At 33.3% G+C, this 26,538-nt stretch overlaps 1 pseudogene; it reads right to left on the reverse strand.

The window, feature by feature from the left end:
* Positions 1–1,558: 1,558 nt before the first annotated feature.
* The window catches only part of LOC122747261, a 76,304-nt pseudogene continuing 51,324 nt past the window's right edge, over positions 1,559–26,538 (reverse strand).

Here is a 26,538-nt window from a genome sequence, read left to right on the forward strand (position 1 = left end):
AAAAAACCCAATTCTACCTAAACTAATCAACTTATTTATTGTTATACCAACCAAACTCCCCAAAATATTTTAGAGTTAGAAAAAATAATAAAATTCATCACAACAACAAAAGGTAAAGAAAATCAAGGAAATTAATGGGAAAAAAATGAAAGCAGCCTAGACATATCAGATCTCAAACTGTATTATAAAGCAGTCATCATCAAACCTATCTGGTATTGGCTAAGAAACTGAGTGTAAATCATTTGAATAGATTAAATACTGAATACATAGTGGTAAGTAACCATGGTGATCTAGTGTTTCATAAGCTGAAATTTCCAAGTTTTAGCTATATGAACTCATCAATTGATAAAAATGTCTGGGGAAAAAAAGGAAGCAGTTTGAAACAAAGTAGTCATATACCAATATCTAATACCAAATGATAATATCAAATCAAAATAAGTAAATGTTTTATTTATAAAGGCAGATATCATTAATTAGGAAAACATAGAAAAAATGTACTTGTTAGATCTTTGGATAAGGAATTTATTCCCAAACAAGACATAGGAAGTATTATAGAAATTTTTTAAAAAAGACAGTTACTCTGATTGACAATTTTACAAGACAATTCCAAGAGAAGGACTCATGCTGAAAAATGCTGTCCATTGACAGAGGGAGAACTGATGGATTATGAATTTAAATTGAACCTTACAATTTTTTTTTGGTGGATTAATGAGGGTTAAGTGACATTCACATTTGACAATTTTCCTTGCTCAATAAAAGCTCACTCACACTCCTACTTTAGTAGTTCTGGTGTCCACTTTACTATGTAATAGAAGTAGCATGTAACTACCAGAATACAAATGTTGCTCTTTTTGTCAAATTATTTGGGAATTTATTCCCAAACAAGATATAGGGAAATTCTGCAGCAACTGAAGAGTCAGAAAACTCTGTGCTGTCACAGGACTTATTTTACAGTAGGAATATTTCAGCTTGTGATCCCTAACTCTAAATTACCAAGCTTATTTCCATTTGACCCAGCACTTCCAAATTCCTCCTTAAAGGAATATGCAAGAGCATGTGAAAGTTTTTTGCTGAAAGGAAAACCTTGAAAAATAGGGTGAGATTATGAGGGACAGGGGGTTGGAGGGGAGAGAGGTGGGGAAAAGGTATATAAAACACTTGAGTTGTATTTAACTACATTTTCATATCTTCATTGTAATACAAAACACAGTCACTTGCAGAATTGATTCAGATTTTTAAATACCAGATACACTTTAGCCCTCTACAAAAGTGTTTGGAAGTTACTTCTGTTTATGTGAAATGAATCTATTAATACTTTTCTACAGCAGTAACCACACACCAGGAAGGCCAGGACAAACACAAATGAAGGAATGGAGTTTTCCCAAAGCTGCAGTGTGAAAAGACTATAAACGATTGATTTCCATATACATGGATGGGTTCTCTGCTATAGGAAATCCAAGTAGAGCTATAAAGAATGGAGATGTGCAAAAAGGTTTCTTGAGAAAAAGGAAGATAACACCCTGTATGAATTTTCATTTTCTGCACCTTCTGCAGCATCTTATTCTTCTCCTGCACTGTCTGATGTCCATAATGTTAGATTGTCTCTAAGCTACTGCATGATAAGGATTCTGTCTTTGTAGGAATCTTCATTCAGCATATCAAGTTCTGCAATAGCCTCATTCAAAAGTGGTTTTAGATAATGTGCAGGCAACATGGGTTATTAAGGATCTACTATTAAAATACAGAAAAGTTAGAGCTAGCCCCAGGTGAATTGGATGTGTGGGTTGCATCTCTTTCTTGCTGATGCCAAATGCTGCTTCTTTTTCTTTTTTGGTGAAGCAATTGGGGTTAAGTGACTTGCCCAGGGTCACACAGCCAATGAGTGTTAGGTGTCTGAGGCCGGATTTGAACTCAGGTCCTCCTGACTCCAGGGCCAATGCTCTATCCACTGTGCCACCTAGCTGCCCCTCAAATGCTTCTTGATAAACTCCTTGGGAATTATCTATTGTTTGTTTTTTCGGGTATCACCACAGGCTACTTCATCAAGGTACTGGAAGTAGTCTCTCTTCATTTTCAGATAGAAGACCTTGCTCTCTGTATTAGTCGCAATGGGCCATGGGTATAAGAACTTATCCAACAATTCCAGGATAGTGGTGCAGATGGATCTCAGTACACATTCCACTTCCTCCCTGTTTTACCTGACCAGCTGCATCTTCTTGTTATAGGTGTCAGTTTTCTTCTCAGTGATGGAAACCCTCCAGGCTGACCTCAGACAGCTTGGCCTTCTGGATTACCTTGGTCTTCTCCATAGTGGACCAGTTTCAGGTGGGAGTGGGGACAGTGGCAGCGACAGCAGCAGCAGGGCTCCTGGGAAAGGGAGAAGCAGCACTGAGGACGGGGGCAGGAGAGAATTAGCCTAGATCAGGAAGAGTCCTCTAAAACCTTCACCTTCACTGCCTTCCCAATGTTATTTTTTTATAGGCAATTGTGAGATATTTAATGAAACTAGTAAAAGGTAATTAAAATATTCTAAATCACTAATAATTACATAAATTAACATTACCGGGCAGCTAGATGGCGCAGTGGTTAAAGCACCGGCCCTGGACTCAGGAGTACCTGAGTTCAAATCCGGCCTCAGACACTTGACATTTACTAGCTGTGTGACCGTGGGCAAGTCACTTAACCCCCATTGCCTAAAAAAAAAAAAAACAAAAACAATTACCACAACTATGAGCTACCATCACACAACTATCAGATTGGCTAATGTGACAGAAGAGGAATGTGACAACTCTGAAGTGGTCCAACCATTCTGCATAAGTATTTAAACTATGCCCAGAGGTCTATAAAACTGTATTCCTTTTGACCCAGCAATTTCACAGCTAGATCTACATCACAAAGATATATATGTGTGTGTGTGTGTGTGTGTGTGTGTATACATATATGTGTGTGTATATATATATATATATATATATATATATATATATATATATATATATATATATATATATATATAAAAGGGAATTCATATATACAAAAATATTTGTAGAATCTCATTTTTTTTGGTAGAAAAGGATTGTAAATTGAAGTGATGTCCATCAATTGAGGAATAACTGAGAAAAATTGTGTTATATCTTAGTGATGAAATACTATTGTGTTGTAAGAATTTACAAAGCGGATGGATGGTAGCAGAAAAACCTGGGAAGTCTTATATGAACTCATAGAAAGTGATGTAGAACCACAAGAACATTATATAGAATAATATCAAAATTGTGACAATAATGAATTGTGAAAAACTTAACTACTTTGATTAATAAAATGACCTACGACAGTTCCAAAGTATTCACAACACTGAATGCTACCCACTTCTAGAAATAGAATTGATGAAATCTGTTTTAATTGAAACATATTTTTTTCACTTCATTTTTCTTGCTTTCTATGGAAATCTTTTTTCATGAATTCACATGCCTAGTGGGTATTGATTTGCTTGCCTCCTCAAAAAGGTACAGAAGGGGCTGCTGAGAGGGAGAGAATTTTGAATTGAAAATTTAAAACAATCAAACAAACAAACAAACAGAAACCTCTATCAGAGTTCTCCTGTGACCCTAGGTAATTTTCTCTCATATACCCTTCTATACTGCTGGATTGCTTTTAAGCTTTAAAAAGAGTGGTTACTGAATAGGTTTTTGTTAAATAAATTAAATCTCTCTCTCTCTTTTTTTTAAGCAGACAGGGCTGGGGGTAAGTACTATCAGTCTTAGTCACAGGTTCACAGAGAAATTTATCCTTCAACAATCCATTCTTGTAAGTTGTCCTTTACCCCTTAGGAATTCACAGAGTAATTAAAATAGGTTAGAACGTGCTTTCGTGCTATTAGTTCAGTAAAGGGCAGTGGTGGGCAAAAACATGGATTTTACACCCCAAACTGCCTCCTGAACCTGATTAAAATGTGATTGGTAAATATTTAACAAAATAAATACAAATAAAATAAAAATAGATAACATCACATTTAATACTATTAATATTTCCTGACATCCCTTTCCATGAATTGTGGGGCACCAGGTTCTATTTAAGTCCAGACCATTAGGGATAGGGCCTAAACCTGTGATCTAATTTGACATAAGGAACGCCTGGATTTGGGAAGGACTTCCTCTGCAATTGGAGGTCCACAGAGTTCTTAGATCTAGGTGCCTTTTCTCAGGTCACACGGACTATAAATGTCAGAGATGAGAATTTAACCCTAGTATTTCTAACTCTGAAGCTAATTTTCTATCTACTATATCACAACTTTTTTTATGCTACAATATCTTGGAGTTAAAAATCTAAATATTATAATAAACAGAGTTTAAATTCTGCTGTTTCTTAACAAATATAATACATTGAAATGTCTGTTCTTTCTATTTATTTTAGAGAATAAAATGTGAGTATGAATCCTTGCCCACCTGTTAAAGATGGAGTAAAGGCACCTCAAGAAATATAGAAATATAGGTAGAAAATAACAACAACAACACTTTTCTCTTTCATTCTCTTTTTCACCCTCTTCAGACTTCTCAAAGCTTGCTAAAAGCAAGGTGTTTTAAATTTAAGGATTACCGAAAACAATTACCTCCTATACATACAATATAACTGTATTAATTCAGACTAATAAATATTAGTGAAAAGCCCAAATTATATAGCATTTTAATGAAATGCAGTTTTATTACTTTTAAATACCTTCCATAATTTCAACTAGGCTAGTCAAGTATTTCCAACTAGATAACCTCTGCTTGCATGTCAATTACATTAATTTGCAATGCAAATGGGTATTTCCATGAGTGCTTGGAAACAGTATTGCTCTCTTAAGTAGGTAAATAGCCCTCTAGTAATCTCATTTAGCATTATTAATTTTTTAAGCAAATACTTTTGTCATAGATAGTGCATAGGTAAACTTTAGCCCAGATCCAACCTTAACTTTTCACAAATTCTGAACTACTGAAGATGAATGAAATGGGATGATTATTTTTAAAAGTATCGCCATAATACCCAACTATAACCACAGACTTTTCTCCATGCTGTCAAGCAATGTCATTTCCATGAAAAACTCAAAAAAGTATGTATAAATGTGTGTGTCTATGTCTATGTCTATATATATATATAATTCTATATATGAATATGTATATCTGTGAATATATCTGTGTGTGTATACATATATAGATGTATATATGTGTGTGTATATATATACACACATGTACACATATATACATCTATATATGTATACACACACACATACAAACCAGCAAAGAGAGAGAGCAGAAGCACTTGGGAGTTAAGATTCTCCCAGTGCATGCTGATATGTCCATTCTTTCTGAATGGATGCCTATATGGGAATTAAATCAAAAGATGTCTCGATCGTCTCTACCTCTTGAAATACTTCTTTACTGTCCAATTCAAGTCTCACCTCTTTGATGATGCCTTTTGCTATCCCTACAATTAGATGTGAAGTCTCTCAGATCTCAGATTCTCAGGGCACCTTGTTTAAATACCTTTAAATACCTTTTAAATACCTAATCAACATTTTCCCCTTGAATTATTGTCATTTGTGTACCTGTTTCAAACTGAACTCTAAGGCACTAAATACAATGAATTTTGTCCCTTCATTTCAATATGTTCTAGTATTAATAAGTGCCTTATGTGTTCTAAATATTTATTTGATGTCTGCTAAACCCCTTACAGGCTTTATTGCAGCTTTCAGAAAAAGATATAAAACATAAGTAAAGATTACATCAATAATCTAGAATGTTAATTCACTTAAATATTATTTGCAAGTTTATATTAAATATTATATCTGTTTATAGCACACTAAAATTTTTATTATTATAAATATACATTATTCATGGTTTATATTGATTTGTATTTTCAATTCTATGTCACAGAGTGACCAGTATCCATCTTCCTGGTTTATGACGCTCCTGATGTTTACTAATCAGATAGTCAATGAACCAAAGAGATTTTTTAAATGAAATCTTGTATAAAACTAAGGTAACCATGGGCTTTATATGTTAAAAGAGAACCTTGGGGGAACCTAGTGGTGCAATGGATAGAACACCAGTCCCTGGAGTTCAGGAGGGAGCTGAGTTCAAATCTGTCCTCAGACACTTGAGCACTTACTAGCTGTGTGACCCTGGGCAAGTTACTTACCCGAATTGCCCTCACAAAAAAAGAAAGAAAAAAAGAAAAAGAAAAGAGAAAGAAGAGAAAGAAAGGAAGAAAGAAAGAAAGAAAGAATAGAAAGAAAGAAAGAAAGAAAGAAAGAAAGAAAGAAAGAAAGAAAGAAAGAAAGAAAGAAAGAAAACCTTTACTTTTTTTTTCTGTCAAAGCAAAGGAAATGTGCATGTGAATGTTTATTTAATAGCCAACCTTTACAGTGTTCTCTCCATTTTTCCATCACCAGCTCTGCTTAGTTTTCAATATAAAGAACAATGTGCCCCCTCCAGGATAAGCTTATTATCTGAAATCTCATCACCGTGAAGATTAATGAAGTTTTTCTTTTGTTTAGTTTTTGGGGTTTTCTGTTTGTTTTGGTTTTGGTTTTGTTTGTTTTTTTGTTTTTTGCTTGTCTGTGTGTGTGTGTGTGTGTGTGTGTGTGTGTGTGTGTGTGTTTGTTTTTGGTTTAGTTTTGTTTTTGGTGGGGCAATGAGGGTTAAATGACTTGCCCAGGGTCACACAGCAAGTAAGTGTCAAGTGTCAGAGGCCGGTTTTAAATTCAAGTCCTCCTAAATCCAGGGCTGGTGCTTATCCACTTTGCCACCCAGCTGTTTCCTTGTTTTGTTTTTTATACTGGACACATTCTCTATTACTTCTTTTGCCAGTCTTCTTTGATTGGAGGACTGCAAGGTAGAAAAAAAACTCTTCCGAAATCCAACCTTCATATAAGACTCTGAACTTTCAGAAACCTTCAGGTTAACTCTCCATTTTCCATCATCAGAACCGTTTAGTTTTAACTCCAGAAAATATCATACAACACTGGAGGGTACCCCTAGTATTCATCCCCAATTTTAAGTTTCTTTTTGTGGATTGTCTTTCCCAATTAGATTTTATGCTCTTTGAGGGCAGGGACTGTCTCTTATTTTTATACTAGCATTTAAAACATATTCCTGGGCATATAGTAGTCACTTAATAAATAATCATTGAATTAAATAAATGAGCAGCATGGTGGAGTCTGGTATTCTCTGGCACTGACATTAAGGAAGCCCAATGCAGAGTACAAGTAAAAGAAAGATTTTCTGTAGAAAATGAGGATTTTCAGATATTCCTTCTAATGTTTCACATTGTATAGATTGTATCAAGTCTAAGGAACATACATACTTTAGTCCCTTGGGGAAAAAAAAAGTATTATAGTGGATAGAGTGTTGGAATTTGAATTATATAGACATGATACCAAATCTTTCCTGAAACACTTACATTCCATATTACATGCCACATGGACAAGTCACTTTACCTATCTGCATGTTTATCATCTGTAAATAAGTTTGGATTCAATTAAATGTAAGGTTTTTTCTAAATCTCAATTTATGATCCTATGAAATTAGATTCATGATCAGTCTAAAGAGTCAGTCCACCTGTCTACACAGGATACATAAAATCTGCATTTAGATGAAAAGTTCATAATGATGGTCCATCACTACAGACAATGAAGTGTGTACAAAATTGGAAAGTACTTTTAATCACGCCTTAAGTTTTCCTTCCAACAAAAAGCTGCTTTTTAAAACTAAGATCTTTTTACAGTGATGTTATATGGCTGTGTAAATAGTACTATTTCATGAATCAAAGACTTAATATTTTAGTGTGGTCAAAGGACAAAGGAGACAATCATGTTAAGTGTTCACAGGACTTAGCACATTTCCAACGATGAATTGAATATTATAAAAATTGGAAGCAATGAAAAGAATCTCATCAAAGAAAGTTACAACTAGAGCAAGGATTAACAAATACTTAGGTTTTATGCTCTAGTGTTACCCATGCAATGCCAAGAGTGTGTGATGAAGGCCCAATATGGTGGGTGAAACTCTAATAGCAGTTACATGGAGAAGAATCCCATTGTATATGAAGCCATGAATGGGTTGTGATATTCATCTATAGAAAAAGGACTCACATTTATGAGAGCACAGGTCTATTGAAGTACTTCAAACTTCAGGTCACAAAATGGTTGAAAATTTTCATGTGATTAGTTTTCAGTCATATCTGAAAGAAAAAGAACAGTAGGGTAATATTCATTTACTTGAAAGGGTAAGTGATTTACATCTTTAATTTCTATTTTATGTCTTTATGAATTATACAAGTTTCCAAATTTCTACATTCATTATTCTATTGCCCTTAACCAAATGCTAATTCCAAAAAAGTCAAATAAGTATTTAACTGAATCTGTCTTATTGACAGGGCATTTCATCTAATCGCCAACAAGTGCCACAATGGAAGCCAAAAGGCACATTGCCAAAAGTTATGACTGGGCTGCCTGCTGCATCCAAATCCTTAAGCATTTGGCTTAAGAATACATCTTTAATTCATGTGGGAAACAGTGAATAGACAGAGAGAAATCACTCAATGTGAATTTTTCAATCATGTATTAGCAAAATATAGCCAATGGATCGTGAAATATTCAATCTCTTAACATGGTCTGAGATGAATAAAGATGTATAAACTATACTGCTATTCAAGTATTTACAAATATAAGCATAAATTAATTTAGCTAAATGAGAATAATGAACTATGAATAAGAGTTCTGCATATATTATTCTCTGTAGTCTGGTAATATGAATTGTGAATCAAGCTATATTATATTAATAGATAGGGATTGAGTCTCTGTGTCTCTGACTCTCTATCACTTTCACTGTCTCTCTCTGTATCTCTCTATAAAAGGAAAGAAAAATTTAAATGCCTTTATTCACACACTAATATTAAACAAATACTTTCAACATAAAATGATCTATAGTCAAATATTGTTTATGACTATATAAATCTTACATTTATTATTTATATTGATCATTATCATTATATATCATTCAGAAACAGAATAGATCTGGTTTTTCTTTCACTCTTGAGTAATGCTGGAGCTAATGAAATTAATTAAACAAAATTGAAAACTGTATTACTGAGGCTTTCTCTCTATATTTATTTTTGTCAGCATGTTACAGATTAGAGAAAAAGTTTGGTGAAGTGGAAAGAACACTGCCTTTAGAGTTAGAGGATGTGAATTCCAATCCTGTCCCAGACACTATGAGACCTTAGATAAAGTAATTTAACATTTATGTGCCTCAGTTTCTTTCATATGTAAAACAATGGGGTGGTACTCAGCCTTCAAGTGCTAAAATCTATGTTCCAAAGCTATATTTACTTGCTATAGCTTATGTTGCTTTTTTAATAGTAAATTAAAAATGTGTTTACAAAGTAATGTTGAAACATGTTGCATTGAACAAGTCTTCATAAAATGAAAGCAAGAAAAAAAATCAATTTGTGACCGAGAAAAACAAAACAACCACTTTACAGCTTGAATAGTTGATGTACTGGGGGAAAAAAAAAACAAACAAAAAAACAACTTTGTACCCTCAGTGAACTCTTTTTTGCATTCTACATGGGACGTTTTCCTTTTTTTTTTTTTAAATTCATCCCAGAATCTTGGCCTGAAAGGTCTGACATAGGATTTGAACAGAGTGATATAGTATACCTCTGTTTATATTACTTTTGCCTTTTGTATTAATATGGTGTGAGACAAAATGTTTCCTTTCATATTTGGACAATTATATTGACCTATAACTCTTACTAATAATGTAACAAAGACTTGGCAAGCTGTTGTTGAAATGAAGAGGAATTTGAAAGAATTTCATGGGTCTTTACTTTTAATCCTTTGAGAACTTTCAGTAAGATGGAGAGTGTAATTCTATGAATTATATCAGCTAAAAGAAAATCTATAAAGCTGTATTAAGGTAAGAATTAAGTATCTCTTAAATGCCACCTGAAGAAGGTTTATTACTTAATCAAAAACTAAATGTATTTTCTAGTGTTAATAATATTTCTACTTTTAAATCATTATTTGTGATGCCTATGGAGATTTTTTAGATTTTATTAGAAGGTTTTTACAAGAGGCCCATTAGTGTCTAGCCTAAGCTTCATTGTACCTTTAATGCTATTAGAGAACTAAAGTGTATTTCCAAGCCAACACTTGTAAATGATTATTTATTGTTCATTTTCTCAATTTTTCCCACTTTTATTACCTTTTTTGCACTTGTGGACTGCATGGTCATTGTTGTCTGAATTAGCATTAAAACATGAGATATGTTTTCCTACATTCGAATCAGTTTTTTATAACAAAAAAAATACAGAAAACTATGATTATTTAAGAAATGGTTTGAATTTATTTGAATGACAATGTATCATCATGATATTTTTATATGGATATATTTTGCCTCATCTATGCCTCTTAAAAAGGCTGAAGTCAAAATTATGGTTTTATAAATTGCTCTGCTGTAAGCCTTTCTTGCTTCTAAGGGTAACTACCCTTCACTTCTCTAATCTATTAACTTCAATTTTTTTTTTTTTTTTTTGCAGAGCAATGGGGGTTAAATGTCTTGCCCAGGGTCACACAGCTAGTAATTGTCAAGTGTCTGAGGGCGGATTTGAACTCAGGTCTTCCTGAATCCAGGGTAGGTGCTTTATCCACTGCACCACCTAGCTGAGCCCTAGCTTCTATTTTCTATGGAGCCAATATGTATGAAGCCAGTGACTCTAAGATGTCATTGCACTTAGTCACAGTCCTTGGGTTTTTTTTAGCTATGTGGTCACTGAGATGTGTGCATAGGCAGTTACTTCAGAAAACCTTATGGTTTGGTTTCCAATTTACAACCCGTGCAGTGTCTAACAGTACAATTTTGAAACCTATAAGATCAGATTTTGACTAGCATAGGGTTTTTTTTTAGTCTGAATTATCAGCACATTCTATTTACCAATAAATTTTTGCTTGCAAAATAAAGTGGTTGCAAGATGGGGATCAATCAATCTAGCATGCTTGAAAATTGAATATCATATGAACTCAGAATAGGGTTGGCTACATCTACTCATAGTTACTGATCTATGTTGGTAGAGGGAGGTTTGTTACTGAAACCTACCTCCATTACCACAAACAAACAAATAAATAAATGAAGAAATTGATAGATACTTAAATAAATTTAAAAAAACAAATAAGAAATGAATTAATTAATTAAATGAATAAATAGACAGAAAGACACAGACAGAAAGATATATAGAGATAGATAAATGAACTAATGAATGAACAAATGAATAAATGAATAAATAAATAAAATAACATAATATGCAATATCATAGAGCTAGTTAAAGTCAGCATATTTTTTTTCTGAGTAATACTATATTATTCATTCATTCAATATATTGGGAAATCATTGTCCTAGGTATTAAGGAAAAAGGTGTCTAGTTATAGCTGTATTATTTGTTTTATGACCGTGAATAATGGACAAATCTTCTAGATCTTAGTTTCATCCTTTGTCAAATGGGGGTGTTGGGATTGATTACTTTATATTTTATTTTGTTTATTATTGTGTCTAATTATATAAATGTTTATTTTTTATTTTCATAAAGGGTCATTCATTATCTGTCTTCCCTTTCATAACCTTATTCTGTTAAGATTATGTGTTTCCTATGGACTTTTTAAAACTCTAACCCCCATATGTTATTTTCTGATTCTTGCTACTGGAATTCATTGATATGTGAAAGTCTAGTTTTCACATAAGATTTCAAACAAGTGTGGTAAAAATTATTTGTGGTAAAGATTAATATCAAAAATTTTAGCTGAATAATTTGGGAGGTACCACACCTGGCTCACCCTGAGACTGCTATTAAGCAGCTTTTGAAGAACCTCCCCTTTTGGGGAGGAAAAAAATGCAAGATATCCCCTTTTGTGGGAGGAAAACTCCACCAGAAGGCAAGGCAACTTCCGGTGGGCGGGGCATCCAAAACGTCGGGCTCTTTCAGCCTAGAGAGGAGTCACTGGCAGTACTCGGCTTGTGGTGGCAGTTCGGGAGCACGTGTTTCATGCTCAGTCTTGGGTGTGCTGGTTCTCAGCCTGGCAGGCAGTTTGGGATTTGGTGAGTTTTATAAAGGAAAATCTAAATTCCTCTGAAGTAGCTTAATCTCTGGGTTCACATAGACTAATATTAGAGCTAAGACTATTCATCTGTACTTCTACTTCCTTATTTCCCTAATTGGTTTCACCTTGGTGGTCTAATTAATTCCCAAGCAATAAAACCTGATCCTTTATGAACTAAAGCTCAGAGGCTTCTTTTCTGATTGGAGTGGGAGATATATATATAAAAGGGAAAGTTCAAAGGGGGAGATTAATATATCCAATTTTGGCCCTCACACAAGCTATCCCATATTGCAAATTTTATACATGTATACTATAGTCAGTGTTAGGGGAATGATAGAATATGATACTTGTGAGTAGAAATTTTTCTATTGTTTTCTTTTTACCCTAGCATTTAGGACACTTTCTGACACAAGGTTCTTAAATGATATCAGTCTGCTTACTTATAAATATTTAGAAATGTGTAAATTAATTTCTAAAATACACATACCTTTGAGTTGGAATAGGGGATGAAATTCAGTACTCCATCCTTTTCCCTTGGCTTCACTCAGAACAATTGGCCATAGGAAGGGTGGTCCAATCAGATAAGCCTGATGAAGGTATCAACAATGCATTTGACTCAGTAATTTGTGTATATGCATATGGGGGGGGTGGGAAGGATCTGCTAGCATTTATATATATTTCAAAACATGGAAAGAATATTACATGTTTTTATTAGTTCAGTAGCATGTGATTATGACACCTAGTTTGACTATAGGTAGTATAGAAGAGCCTTAAAATGCCTGCTTGCTTTAATTTATCAGTAAGCATTTAATAAGCAAATTCCAGACACTGTACTGTGCCCCCCCCACACACACACACACTATAGCCTTTCCCCAAAAAGAAACAGCCAGATACTATCCTCAAAGACCTTACAGTCTATTAAGCAACAAACATAGAAAAGTAAATACAAAATATATACAATGTAATTTTGGGGAGGAGTGGCTTATATAGGGAGTGACACTAAAAATAGATGTTGAAAAGACCTTAGGATACTATTGTAATGATTGGAATGACGCCACCTGCTGAAGACTTACTGTAGAAAAGCTCCACCATGAAGGAAGGTCTTTGAAGGCAGGACCATTGTCTTTTCTTTGGTGTCAGGAAGTGACGTTTTGCTGGTGGGAGGAAGAAGGGGGAGCCGGGTGCTCTGCCTCTTCGCTCTTTTCCTGGGGACGCTGGTGGAGAAGGGAGCAAGAATTGCGCTCTCCCTTTAATAGATAGGAATCTAGGCCTTTTTTTCTCTCTTTACCAAATTCTTATTCTCCTTAATAAATGCTTAAAAGTCTAACTCTTGCTAAAGCTTATAATTTATTGGTGACCACTCATTAGAGATTTTAGACGGTTTAGCTAGAATTTTAGCCCTTAAAACTATGTGGCCAAGGTTAGGAGATAGTGCTTTTTAGTCTTGGGAGAACAGCCTTATGGAAGTGCAAAGATGATCATTCAAATATTGTAAACGGAGAAAGCAAGTGTTCAGTTTAGATGGAATATGGAACGCTTTAAGGAGAACAGGAAAGAATAAGTCTGAAAAAGAAGTCTGGGATTATATTGTGAAGGGCTTTAAATGCAAAAAAAAGAGGGTTTTTTGTTTGAGTGTTTTTTTAATAGTAAATGCAACTGGGGGTCAATGGAGCTTCTTGAGGAGAAAAATATATATTACTCTATGTGGCAGGAGAGTAGGATTTTGTTCTGTTTTGTTTACTCCTTTCTCTTTCTTCTTTCTCTCTCTCTCTCGTCTCTCTCTCTCTCTCCTCTTCTCTCTCTCTCTCTCTCTCTCTCTCTGTCTCTCCTCCTTCCCTCTCTTCTCTTTTTCCCCTTGTCTCTACTAATTTAATGGTTTTTAAAGGAAGAAAACTTGCAATAATAATTTAGAATCAAAATATATGAAATTTCTTGACGTTCCTGATGTTTTAGTACTTCAGTAGGTGGATGTTTGGGAAATACAATTTATTATAGCACAATGCAGGCAATGCTAAACCAATACAAGATTAGACAACTGTACCAGAGTGTGAGATCATCATTAGTTTCAGAGATCACAAGTACAAAAGAAGAGTGATTAGGATTATATGTAGAGGGTATTGTTTTGTTTTGTTTTTTTCAACTTTCAGCCATTTTTCTACATACCATTCTAAGGTGAACTAATTTTACTTTATTGGATTAATTTATTTTTCCCTTCTTGAGTAAACAAGCATGACCATTTTATACTAACAATTTGAAATACAAAAGCTATAAAATGTTTTATTTTATTTATTTTTAATAAAAATTATACCTTACTATGCTCAGTGTTCAAAGTGTAAAGATGTATTTTAAGGAGTTCGTTAAGTTTTTCTTTGCTATTTGAGGTAGTATGAGTAATTATATTGTTGAACTCATGTCTGACTTCATCTTTTGGGACAAGAAGCCTAAACAATCCTTGCAGATTTTGACATTCAATTTTGCTATAGAGAAGCTGTAATAATAAATGACCTATATAAAGTTAAAAACACCTTTGTGGTTCACAAAGATGGAAAAAACGTCAGAAGAGGTCATCTGTTTGCAGTCATCTTAACCAATTCTTTAAGATTGACTTTTATCTCTTCATCACTATCTGATTTTCTGAAAGGTACAACCATGTATTCATCTTTTTTTCTATTAATTTTTTTTCATTAGGTAAGATAGCTCTTTTCACTGATGTAACCACTGACATGCTTATCAAGGATTCAATATGAAACGCAGATTTCTTTTTCATTTTTGATATCTTTAATTTTTCTAGCAATCATGGTAAAAAAAAAAAGTATAACAGACCACAGTACCACTACCAACAGTACCTACCTCCTAGCCTGTAATTCCATTCCTGTTGGATTTTGACCCAATGATTTCAGTACAATTCCAAGTTCTTTTGTCACATTAGTTGCAAATCTGATGATGAGCTACTGTGTGAGAAAGGGGAAAGAAGAAGAAATGAGTAAATGAGGCTGCTTCTTCCCTCTGAAAGAAGCCTACATGTTTTATAACCTTGCCATGTTGCCTGGGTTGCTGATAAAGTTCTTGTTACTTGTGCTGTTGTGGCTTTTATAATTCTCTTTTCCTACAGTATATGATGGTGGAGGAAGAATCATTTGCTCCCTACTTTGTAGACAATAAAATTTTAAAGGCTACCTTTTGTATTGACAGATTATTTTTTAAATTATTTTCTCTTAATCTTCTAAAAATCAGGAAAAACATTGGAGTTGATGTCAAGGTGGTCCTTATTGATTTCACAAGGAGTGTTCATTACTATTCCCCTTTCAGAAATACTTGTAAATCTCCTTTTTTATGAATGCTATTATGATTATTGATTTAATTATATATGGATGTTTTTAATGTATTATTATACTGATAAACCATGAGTTTTGTGCTTGATAGACTCCACTAAATTAATTTCATTACTGGTAAGAAAAATTTGTCCTTATTTAGTCTCATTCATTGTTGATGAAGATCTCTAGGTACCTTACAACACCTTAACATAATTTTGGCATTACACTCTAGTGGAAAACTTTGAATGGTTAGATAATTAGTGGAGAAAATCAAAGAAATAATTTTCTTCACCTATAGAAATATAAATGGTTTTATATATTATATATATGACATATTCAAATAAGTATATATGATATATTTCAATAAGTATGTGCAAGTAAATAATAAAGATGATTATTCTTCATAAATTCATATATTTAGAGTTACAAGAGAACTTAGAAGTCACCTAGTCCAGCAACCTCAAAATTATTGACAAAATACTACTCTAATGCATCCAAGATGTATGATTTCTATGATATTGGCATTCTCTCCACGAATGTAAATTTTAACTTTTCCATAGCTTAGTGATGAATCTTCACGAAGTCCTGTGGCTTAAAGAAAGGCATGAAAATTGTGTTAGTTGAAAAATAGTCTAAAATTGACTCAGATCAAATCCATATATAGCTAGGTTATAAAAAATATAAAGTAAGACTCTGACAATTGAAATGTCAAACAATTCATGGATGGTTAAATTGGTGAAATTGTATAGCTTTTCAATAAAATGCAAATCTTTTCTTCCCTTAAAGTCAGAGGCTAGTACAATAATCTTAAATAGCTATCTGAATCACATCCATATGTCTCATTTAAAAAGAATAATTATAAACTCCCTAAATAAGTACGATAATTAGAAGTGAAAATATTCTCTTAACGTTAATTAGTGAAGAATGAAAAATGCACAATTTGTTCTTAAAAATGAACTAAACCACCAAATACATTTTGGATCATCATTCCAAATGTCCTCCAATGCCAAGTAGAGTTTTCAGAGATCAGAAAATTATAAATTTGGCATATTTACAAGCTTTATAGGTTAGATTTGTTGCAAAAAATTTCTAAGTCCTATGAAGGATAAGAAACAGTGAAGTCTCCAAGCCATAGAAAGATAGGTTTATTGAGAGAGGGTACCTGTCTCACAATATACTTTTTTTTTTTTGTGGGGCAATGGGGGTTAAGTGACTTGCCCAGGGTCACACAGCTAGTAAGTGTCAAGTGTCCGAGGCCGGATTTGAACTCAGGTACTTCTGAATCCAGGGCCGGTGTTTTATCCACTGTGCTATCTAGATGCCCCCTCACAATATACTTTAAAGCAATACACCCTAACCCTTTAGGACCAACCCTTATAGAGCATATTGCCAATGGTACAAAAAAAAAAGGATATAAGGAAACATAATTAACACCTAACAACACATGAACCTAATTTTTAGGGGTGTCTCATCTTGACTGGAAGCTTGCCAACTCCCCACAAATAGGGTAAAACCTGGCAATTCTTATAAACATTACATTTCTACAGTAACACTGATATTAATCTCAATGTTGATTTGTCCCTTAAACTTATAAAATACTATTTTTGGTGTTGTTGTTTAACCACAATGGACTAAGAGACATTATAACAAAGCTGGTACATAACCCATATTGAATAGTTGAAACAGAATCAAAGAACATAGTTTATGGTGCATGGAAGGACAAGATTGAAATATGCACAGAGAGAAACTATTTCTATATCTACAGAATACTTAAACATATTGAATCACCATTTATCTCATATTATACTGATTGTTTTCACAGTTAAATTACATATATGTATCTAGGGGGGAGGGAATACATATATATATCTAGGGGGAAGGGAAAATCTCACTCATATTATAATCTTTAAGTTAGAGGTTAAAATTTCATTTTAGAACACACATTAAATTTCAAGCTTTTTCCCCCTTCAATTTCTTGTATTAACAGAAATAGTAATTAGTAAATTAGTAGAAATAGTATTATTTGATATCTATAATAACAAAAATATAACCTCAAAATAAAAGTAAATATAAATTCAATTTATAGAATTTTATGTTTGTATTCAGGAGTTATTTTAGTTTCTGATGTATTATTAATTTTCTCCTCTACATTAAAATAACTATAAAATTTCACTTCTCAGGAGTTAGATACACCTGAAAAAACAACCAGTGCAACACATACTTGAATCAAATCATCTCTGTACCCTTTCTGCAATTATTTATCTAGCTTTCACTTAGAACAGTCCAATAACTGGGACTTCCCTATTTACCAAGGCATATAATAATACTAGTATTTTCAAAATACCTCCCCTTAAATAAGAGAGCTGTGGTTACATATTGGATAGCCTTAGAATGAGGGAGACCATTTGATTCCCATCTCTGTAACATGCTAGCTGTGCTAACATGGACAAATTATCAAACTTCTAAGCATCTCAACAATTCCATAAGCCTCTAAGCATATAAGACAGAGATGAGTTGCTTATCCACATTAGTTTATTAAGTTCTCACACTAAGAGTTCTCTACCCAGAAACAATAAGAAGGCTAGCCTATGTCACGCTACCTTTCAACCCCCCTCAAAAACAAAAACAAGATAAAACAAAACAAAAGCCCTTACATTTATAAGTATTTTATAATTAGTATTTATCTAAAAAGAATTGCTCTCTAATCCACTTCAATAGCATTTTTAGGGGCTTGTTGGATTTTGTCTATATTGCCCATTCCATTCAAATGCTTTTATCATTTTGGTTTTGTTTTGTGTTATTTTTGTGTGCCTTGTCTTGTGTTTGTTTGCTTATTTGTTATTAGTCATTTTTTACAAGGCTAGGGGAAATATTTTCAAATATTCAAATATTCAAGTGAATATTATTATGGGTAAACCTATTTAAATGGTGAAAATATAATGAATCAGATTACTCATTAAAGAACTGCTTTTTGATCTTCAGGAAGGTGAGTGAGCAAATTAGTCAACATAAAATGATTTGAATATATTATTACCTTATGTAGTCAGGGCTAAAAATATTTCCTGATTGAACCACAGGTTTTAAAAACCTCAATTTTAGGTACAGGACCATTAGATGACAGAATGCATCTGTCTCTTGATCATATGCAAAAGAGAGATTCAGAAAGTATTGTTATTGTAAAGTTGCTATCTGTAATGGCTAAAATTCTAGCTAGACTGTCTAAAATCTAATGAGTGGTCACCATATATTATAGCTTTAGCAAGAGTTTAGACTTTTAAGTATTTATTAAGTAGCATAAGAATTTGGTGAGGAGGAGAGAAAGAGGGCAAGTTCCTTCATCTACCTATGTAAGGAAGTCAGCATCTCTGCTCCAACCAAGCCGAGGTCCCTGGCAAAGAAAGAGTCTGTTGCCCTTCTTTGTTGCAGAAGCTCCCACGAAAAATGGAAACAGGGCCGTCCACACATACACACACACACACAACACACACACACACACACACACACCACACACACACCTCTAAGTTAATTGGCTTGTAGCTTTGAATGACAGTGCCCACGAGCAAACATAACTTTCTAAACACCAAGGCCACATAGCTTGTCCTCAAGCCAGAGCTCACAAAATGTTCCTCCCAGCAAGGGGCGATATCCAACTCCTCACATTATGAATCAAAATGGCAGAGGAGAGAAATATACAATTGAGCACTATCCTCAAACACCAATAAAATAATGCCTCAAATTTAATTGTGGAACAGCATGAACCAATATAATGCCCAAACAAACAATTTTCCAGTCCAAAAAACTTAGGTAGAAGGCCAAAAAGGTCTGTTTCCCCAGAGTAATGGTTGGGCCCTAGAGCACAGAGCAAATCTTGAAGTGAAGGCTATGCCATGGCACCAGCAACAGGCCTTAGAAGTAGGGGGATTATTAGCAGTAGCAGCTTCAAGAGCCTGTCTACCCATGGATGGTGAAGGAGAATTCCACAACTGGCCCTAAGAAAATAACAGACGATCATTTTCTTGGTACTGCGTTCAAGAATCTGGTGCATTTCTAATATACAGTTCTGGGTAAGTCTCAGGGCCAAAAACAGTTGTAACACTTGAGGCCCCACAGAGATTAGGGGCCTAGGTCATAGTTCTGGGGCACAGAGGAGTGCTTGTGATTACTTAGGAAGGGAGTAGAGGACCCTTATTTCAATTCCAAGACAAAGGAGTACACTAATAATTATGAGTGAATGAGAGCAGGGGACCTAGTTACACTCCTAGAGACAAGAGGAGTGCTAGCATAGGTGGTATACAAGGGAAACAAGGTGCTAGAGCAGAAAACCAATGATCACACCTTTCCATGAATCATACCAACTTGGTAGCATGAAAAATTTGTAGTGTCCCAGAACTAGCTCTGAAAACAGAGCAAAAAGCCTAAAGCTTAACACAGTGCCTTCCCATTCCCAAGTGACCAGAGCCCAGCTTTAAAAGAAATAAAAGTCCAAGGAATAGGATAGAAAAATAAGCAAATGACAAAAATGATCAGACAATAACAAGTTTATATGTTGACAGAGAAGATCAAGACACAAACTCAGGGAAAAACTGATGTAAAAGAAGCTATAAACAAAGCCTAAAAGGTGGAAAGGGGGTGAATTGGGTACAAGCCTAAGAAGAATTCCTAGAAGAGCTCAAAAAAAAAAAGGATTTTTAAAATCAATAAGAGAACTAGATGGACAACTGCAAAAAAAGAAATAGGAATGCTGAAAAATTATGAAGAGGGTCAATAGCTCAGTAGATGAATGCATAACAATGCTAAAGAAAATAACATCATAAAAAACAGATTTTGCCAAATGTAAAATAAAGGGGTACAAAAGCTCAGTGAAGAAAATAATTCTTTAAAATGTAGAATTAGGCAAGTGAAAGCTATGAAACTAAGAGACATAAGAAACTAAGAGGCAATAAAAGAATTTTTTTTAATCAGGGAAATTAAGAAAAATGAAATATTTCATTGGGAAAATAATAGGCTAAAAAAATTGAGGGAGATCCTTTGAGAATTCTTGGATTTTATTGGAAGTCCTAGTCTAAAAAGAGCTTTGACAGCATCTTTCAAGAAATTATCAAGGAAAACAGCTCGTTGTCCTAGAATCAGATAGTTAAAACACACACACCACACCACACACACACACACCACACACACACACAAACACGGAAAGAATCTACTGATCACCTTCTGAAAAAAGTATCACAAAATCAAAATTCCCAGGAATGATTATAGCCAAATTCCAGGACTCAATGGTCAAGAAGAAAATATTGTAAGCAACCAGAACATAGTCAAATATTGTTGAGCTACATTCAGGATCACACAAAATTTAGCAGTTTTCAAATTAAAGAATTGGAGAGCTTAAGATTATGATATTCCAGAAGGCAAAGTAGCTAGGATAACAAATAAGAAAAACCTACAAAGTAAAACTGAGTATATTCCTTTAGAAGGGAAATGGATATTAATGAAAGGACTATAAATATCCCTCATGAAAAGACCAGAGCTGAATAGAAAATTTTCTTTCAAAAACAAGACTACAAGAGAAGCATAAAATGATAAATGTGAAGAGAAATGACAAGGGAATTATGTGATGAAAGTGTTTACATTTATACTATGGTAAAATGATTATTGAAAATCTTATGAACTTTATATTATAAGGGCAGTTAGAAGGCGTAGACATAGACAGATGGCAAGGGTGTAAGTTGAGAATGATAAGATGATTTAAAAAATAATGGGTGAGAAAGAGAATGCAGAGAGAAGGTGAAGGGTAGTGGTAAATGAGGTATTTTGGCCAAATAGATACTAATAAATCTGACAATCTAAATTAAATGGATGAATATTTCCAAAAATATAAACTTCAAATATTAACAGAAAAGGAATAAGCACACTTTAACTACCTTATTTTAGGAAAAGAAATTGAACAAGCCATCAGTGAGTTCCTTAAGAAAAACCCTCCAGAAACAGATTGATTCAAAAATGAAAACTAAAAAAAAAGAAAGGAATTCTAACAAATTCCTCTCATGACACAAATATTTTGCTAATAGCTAAACCACAAAATGAAAAAACAGAAACTATAAACCAATTTTCCTAATGGAAAATGATGTAAATATTTTTAATATACTATCAAGGGAAATATATATATATACACACACATACGTACATATGTGTGCATGCATGCATGCATGCATGTATGACAATAAATCACAAAGATCATACACTAAGAGCAAGTGGGATCTATACCAAGAATTCAGTGTTATTTCAGTATAGGGAAAGCTAACAATTGACCATAAAACCATTGACTAAAGATGAAGCTTACTCTCCATCTCCAAAGAAAGAAGTGATATCAATTGAAAAGTCTGAAGAATGCTATTTTTCACTTTTCTTTATTCAAATTTTCTTATACAAAATGACTAATATGTTAATATTTTTAAATAACTGCATGTATATGTATATAAGTATCTACAGGACTTCTAAAGTGTTACATAGCAGGAAATTATTCTGAAAGAGGCAAGAATGTTGCTTGATTGGGATATGCAGGCAAGGACATCACATTCCACTTTATCCAATTATATTAAAAAATAGGAGAAAGTGCTCTATGGAATGAATGTACTGAGGAAAGACATAGCCAATAATGCATCTCTCAATTTTCTGTTATCCATTCTTCCAGTAACAAAGATTTTGGCAATAAAGTACATCATTGTAATATGAAATTTCTATCAAACTAGGTCTTATAGAACAACCATGATTCTACAGGGCTGCTGATAAATCTTTCTACCTACCAACTGCCAAAGATAACAAGAATTAGACATATATTTTCATATGTAGCAAATGCAAAAAATTGTGTTTCTTAATTATGTATATTTGTTGAAAAATACTTCATTTCCAGTGGGTAATAGTAAAGAAAATCATTTTTGTAAATAGTAAAATATATACTCTAATTTAAAATGTATATATTTGAAAAACTATAAAATATATATTGGTATATTGTATTGGTAAATTACAATATAATATATATATATATGGTATAAATTATACTTTTAAAAAGTTATATTGGGGCAGCTAGATGGCACAGTAGATAAAACACTGGCCCTGGATTCAGGGGGATCTGAGTTCAAATCCGACCTCAGACACTTGACACTAGCTGTATGACTCTGGACAAGTCACTTAACCCTCATTGCCCCCCTCCAAAAAAAGTTATATCATATCCAATTTAACAAAATAGTAGAATCTTTAAGGTCTAAAGACAACTAATATTTATTTTAGTTTTCCCCACCATCAAGATATTATTCTTAAAATTAATTTTTATCTAATGGACCTAATGATCTTTATGTGTAGACACTATTTTTGAGTACTTGATCAAATGAAGAGAAAATATGTGTATACATTTTACATAGAAAGAGAAAAAGTGAGGTTCTTCAAAATACCTTGAGACAATCATCTTAAATCAATGAAAGATAGTCAAAATGTATTTCATGTGAAGAAAAATAAATGTTATAGGATAAAAAGATATTGTCAATAGCCTGGTTGTGAAAATAATACTCAAACTTAAATGAGAGATGGGGAATTAATGTTCACTTTTTCAGATTAAAGGAAGGACCTGAGAACATTGCCACTAAATAAATGATAGGAAAAAAAATTGTTCAGTTTTTCTCAAGGTAACTGAGAATTCAGTATCTTTTGAAATGCTTAATAGTGTGCAAGGGAAGGGATGAAAAGATGCTGCACAAACATAATTTTGAGAACTTTTGATGTTGATTCACTTATGTTCAAAATGAAAAAAAAATGAACTTCCTTTCCATCTATGTTTTGGTTTTATGTCATTTTTTTAGAAATATGTTGTATAAAAATATATCTCTAAAACTAAAATGCTAGTAAACAGTGCAAAAATATTTCTTCGACTTTAGTATTGAAAACATCTTGCCTTGATGATAGAGGAAAAAGAAAATGTTTGGAATGGTCTCAAGAAATATATTACAGAAGCTGAATTATGAGTAAATTCAAACATATATTGGCATTCAGCAGTGGGTAGTAGAGTAAGGATCTCTGTATAGATTAGGAAGGTTATTCTTAGCTCTAATTTTATAAACACATGTCTTTCTACATGGTAGCTTTCCTAATTGTTATCTTACAGAGCCTGACTAAGTGTGTAGATTCCATATTTTTAAAAATTAATATAAATTTACAATAGTGTAAAATTATTGACAAAATAAACTGACCTCCTCAAAAAAATTAGTTCCCATTTCTTAAAAATTGTTTGATGAAAAGAGAAAATACCAAGAGGAAATTTTGACTATACTATTTATTTTGAAATAAAATTTTATGAGCCATATATACCTCTTGTAAACCAGAGATTAAGCTCATGAATACCTTTAATCGAATATATTTTGTAAGGTATGGCATTGAAACAATTTAGGCCTCTGTTAAAAATTCTTAAATATGTATCCATGTTTGTCAAAAAGTGACAAAATTGCTCACATAATCTTCTTCTTGAATAGACAAGCCATTTATAATATTTGGGGAAATGGATTTTAAAAGCTTCAGCATTCTTAGATATGGAAGAAAATGCTTCTCTTCTGAATTCAGGCCTCAAGAATGTGGAAATAAAGAGGATTCTCTTACTTCAACTGCAGCGAATATATATTTTGGTGGTAGCAAAAGGAAAACTGATTGAAATACATGTACTTCATTACTGCAGATGAATATCTACATTTATTGACCCCTAACTGAAAACGTCCTTATACACACACACACACACACACGCACATGTGTGGAAACAAATGGAGTTTATAATACACAGATAAATCCTACAATATTGATGTCCTATTTTGGACCAAAGAATAGCTGCATAGCTTCCAGACTGAGTTTTTTGTAAACTAAGAATATGACATGGAAGACTTCTGAATGTATTAGCAACAAATAAAATGATCTAAATCAAATAATATTCAAATGAATCATCTTCAAAAGTATAGTTTATCTGGGTCAGACAAGGGAGGAGGGCAACTTCCTTTTAACAAAATGCTAGATACAGACTTGCTAATGGTTTCTTCAGTTGACATTAAGATGACTCATGAGGAAAATTAATTACAAGTCAGTGTCATGAATAGAAGTTGTTCGTCCTTTGTGCCCAATGAATGGCAGAAAAGATATTCAAATATTCAAATTTAGGGTAATTCATAAAGAGGATTTCCTTATTACAGGATAGCTGCTCTTAAAAAAATAACTGCAGATAAATCTTCAGTGAAACAATAATGCTGGAAGACAGATAAAATAATAGTAACACAAGTGACGATAAGCTAAATGAAGATATGTCAACAAATTACTCAGATAAACTTAAACTAAGACTGTGTAATGTCCACTAATCACTTAAACAGATTAAAAGTGAATGAGCAAATTTGAAATACCTAATAACTTAAGGGAACTTTTAAAAAGTTAAATATTAATTTAAATCATAAAAGAAAGATAGATGTTTACTTGCTATAAATGTATAGAGCAATTTTTGTTTGTTTCCCCTGCTTGCCAAATAAATTAATTTATCAGTTAAAATTTCTCCCCATCCTCTTCTCTCTCTCTGTCTCACACACATTCTCTCTGTCTCTGTCTCTTTATACATATATATATACACACACACACACATACATACATACATATATACATATATATACACATATATTCATACATATATACATACATATATACAACATATATATGTGTGTGTGTCTTTATTCATTCTTAGTTTTTTGGGAAATAGTATTAGAGTTTCATTTTCCCCAAATATGAAAATCCAACACTTCTGCAGAAAACATTTTTTAGAATCTTATGGGTCTAAAGAACTTTAGGAGGTCATATTTGAAGTTTATGTATGGGGGATTGCATAAGAAGGTAGAGTGACCAAAAGGAACCTGAAAGAGATGCAAAATACATACTCTTTGTTGTTTTGGAGTTCACAAAGAAGTTACTTTGTTGGTATTATAAGCATAAAAGTGTCAGAATATGAGTATTAGTCTCTGGTAAGTGTTATGTTGAATATTTATCAAGGCAATGATGACACTAAGAAGAAAAAACAAGTTTTCAGAGGCTTTCATTCCTGGCTTCTTTGGATTTTCTTAGTTCTTAGAAATGTTTGATTCACATTAAAGAAAACATCTATATGCCTAAATGTTTTATTACTTACAAATATAAGTTAATATATGAACTTTTTATATTAACTTAAAACATTCCCTCCTTCACATAAATCAAGATGTTTAGCTTGGTTTATATAAACTGAAAGGTGAAGAGAGAAAAAAAATGAAAGAAGGCAGAATGAAAAGGCAAAAGGTAGTTGGGGAGGGAAAAATACATTTCAGTTGTCAGGACCAAAGTATTCTATGCCAGCAATATTAGGAAGAAAGGCAGGAAAGCAGACAAGAAGGCAGGCAGGCAGGCAGGCAGGCAGGCAGGCAGGCAGGCAGGCAGGCAGGCAGGCAGGAAGGAAGGAAGGAAGGAAGGAAGGAAGGAAGGAAGGAAGGAAGGAAGGCTAGGAAGGAAGGAAGGAAGGAAAAGAAGAGGGAAGATATTGGGGACCAAGAATAGGGACAAAAAAAAGAAAGGGAGGGAATGTGGGAGGAAATGGAGGGAAGGGAGAGAAGAAGGGAAGGTGGATTAAAAAACAATGGAAAGAAGACTTATTAAGAGCTCTTCATATATTGGGTACTGTGTTTAAAGAAATTACAGATATCTGATTTGATTCATAAAATCACCCTGGAAAATGTTGTATTATTATTATCTTATTTTATAGATGATTGAAACTGAGGCAGAATATAAGTTACTTGCCCAGGGTCACACACCTAGTGTCTAAGGGAACATATAATTCAGTTTTTTTTCTTGAATCCAGGCACAACAAGGCTAAATACTATGTCAACTAAGCTGCCTCCATTGTGAGGAAAAGTAGTGTAGTGAAAAGTGTTTTTGGACTGAATTCAGCAGACCAAGATTAGGGATCCTTACTAGGGTCTTTATTAGTGATATGACCTTGATAGATTCTCATTATTCTTCTGAAACTCAATTTTCTCAAGTGTAAAGGGAGGGTTATTTGAA

Source organism: Dromiciops gliroides, chromosome 3, assembly GCF_019393635.1.
Source record: "Dromiciops gliroides isolate mDroGli1 chromosome 3, mDroGli1.pri, whole genome shotgun sequence".
Classification (NCBI taxonomy): Eukaryota; Metazoa; Chordata; class Mammalia; order Microbiotheria; family Microbiotheriidae; genus Dromiciops; species Dromiciops gliroides.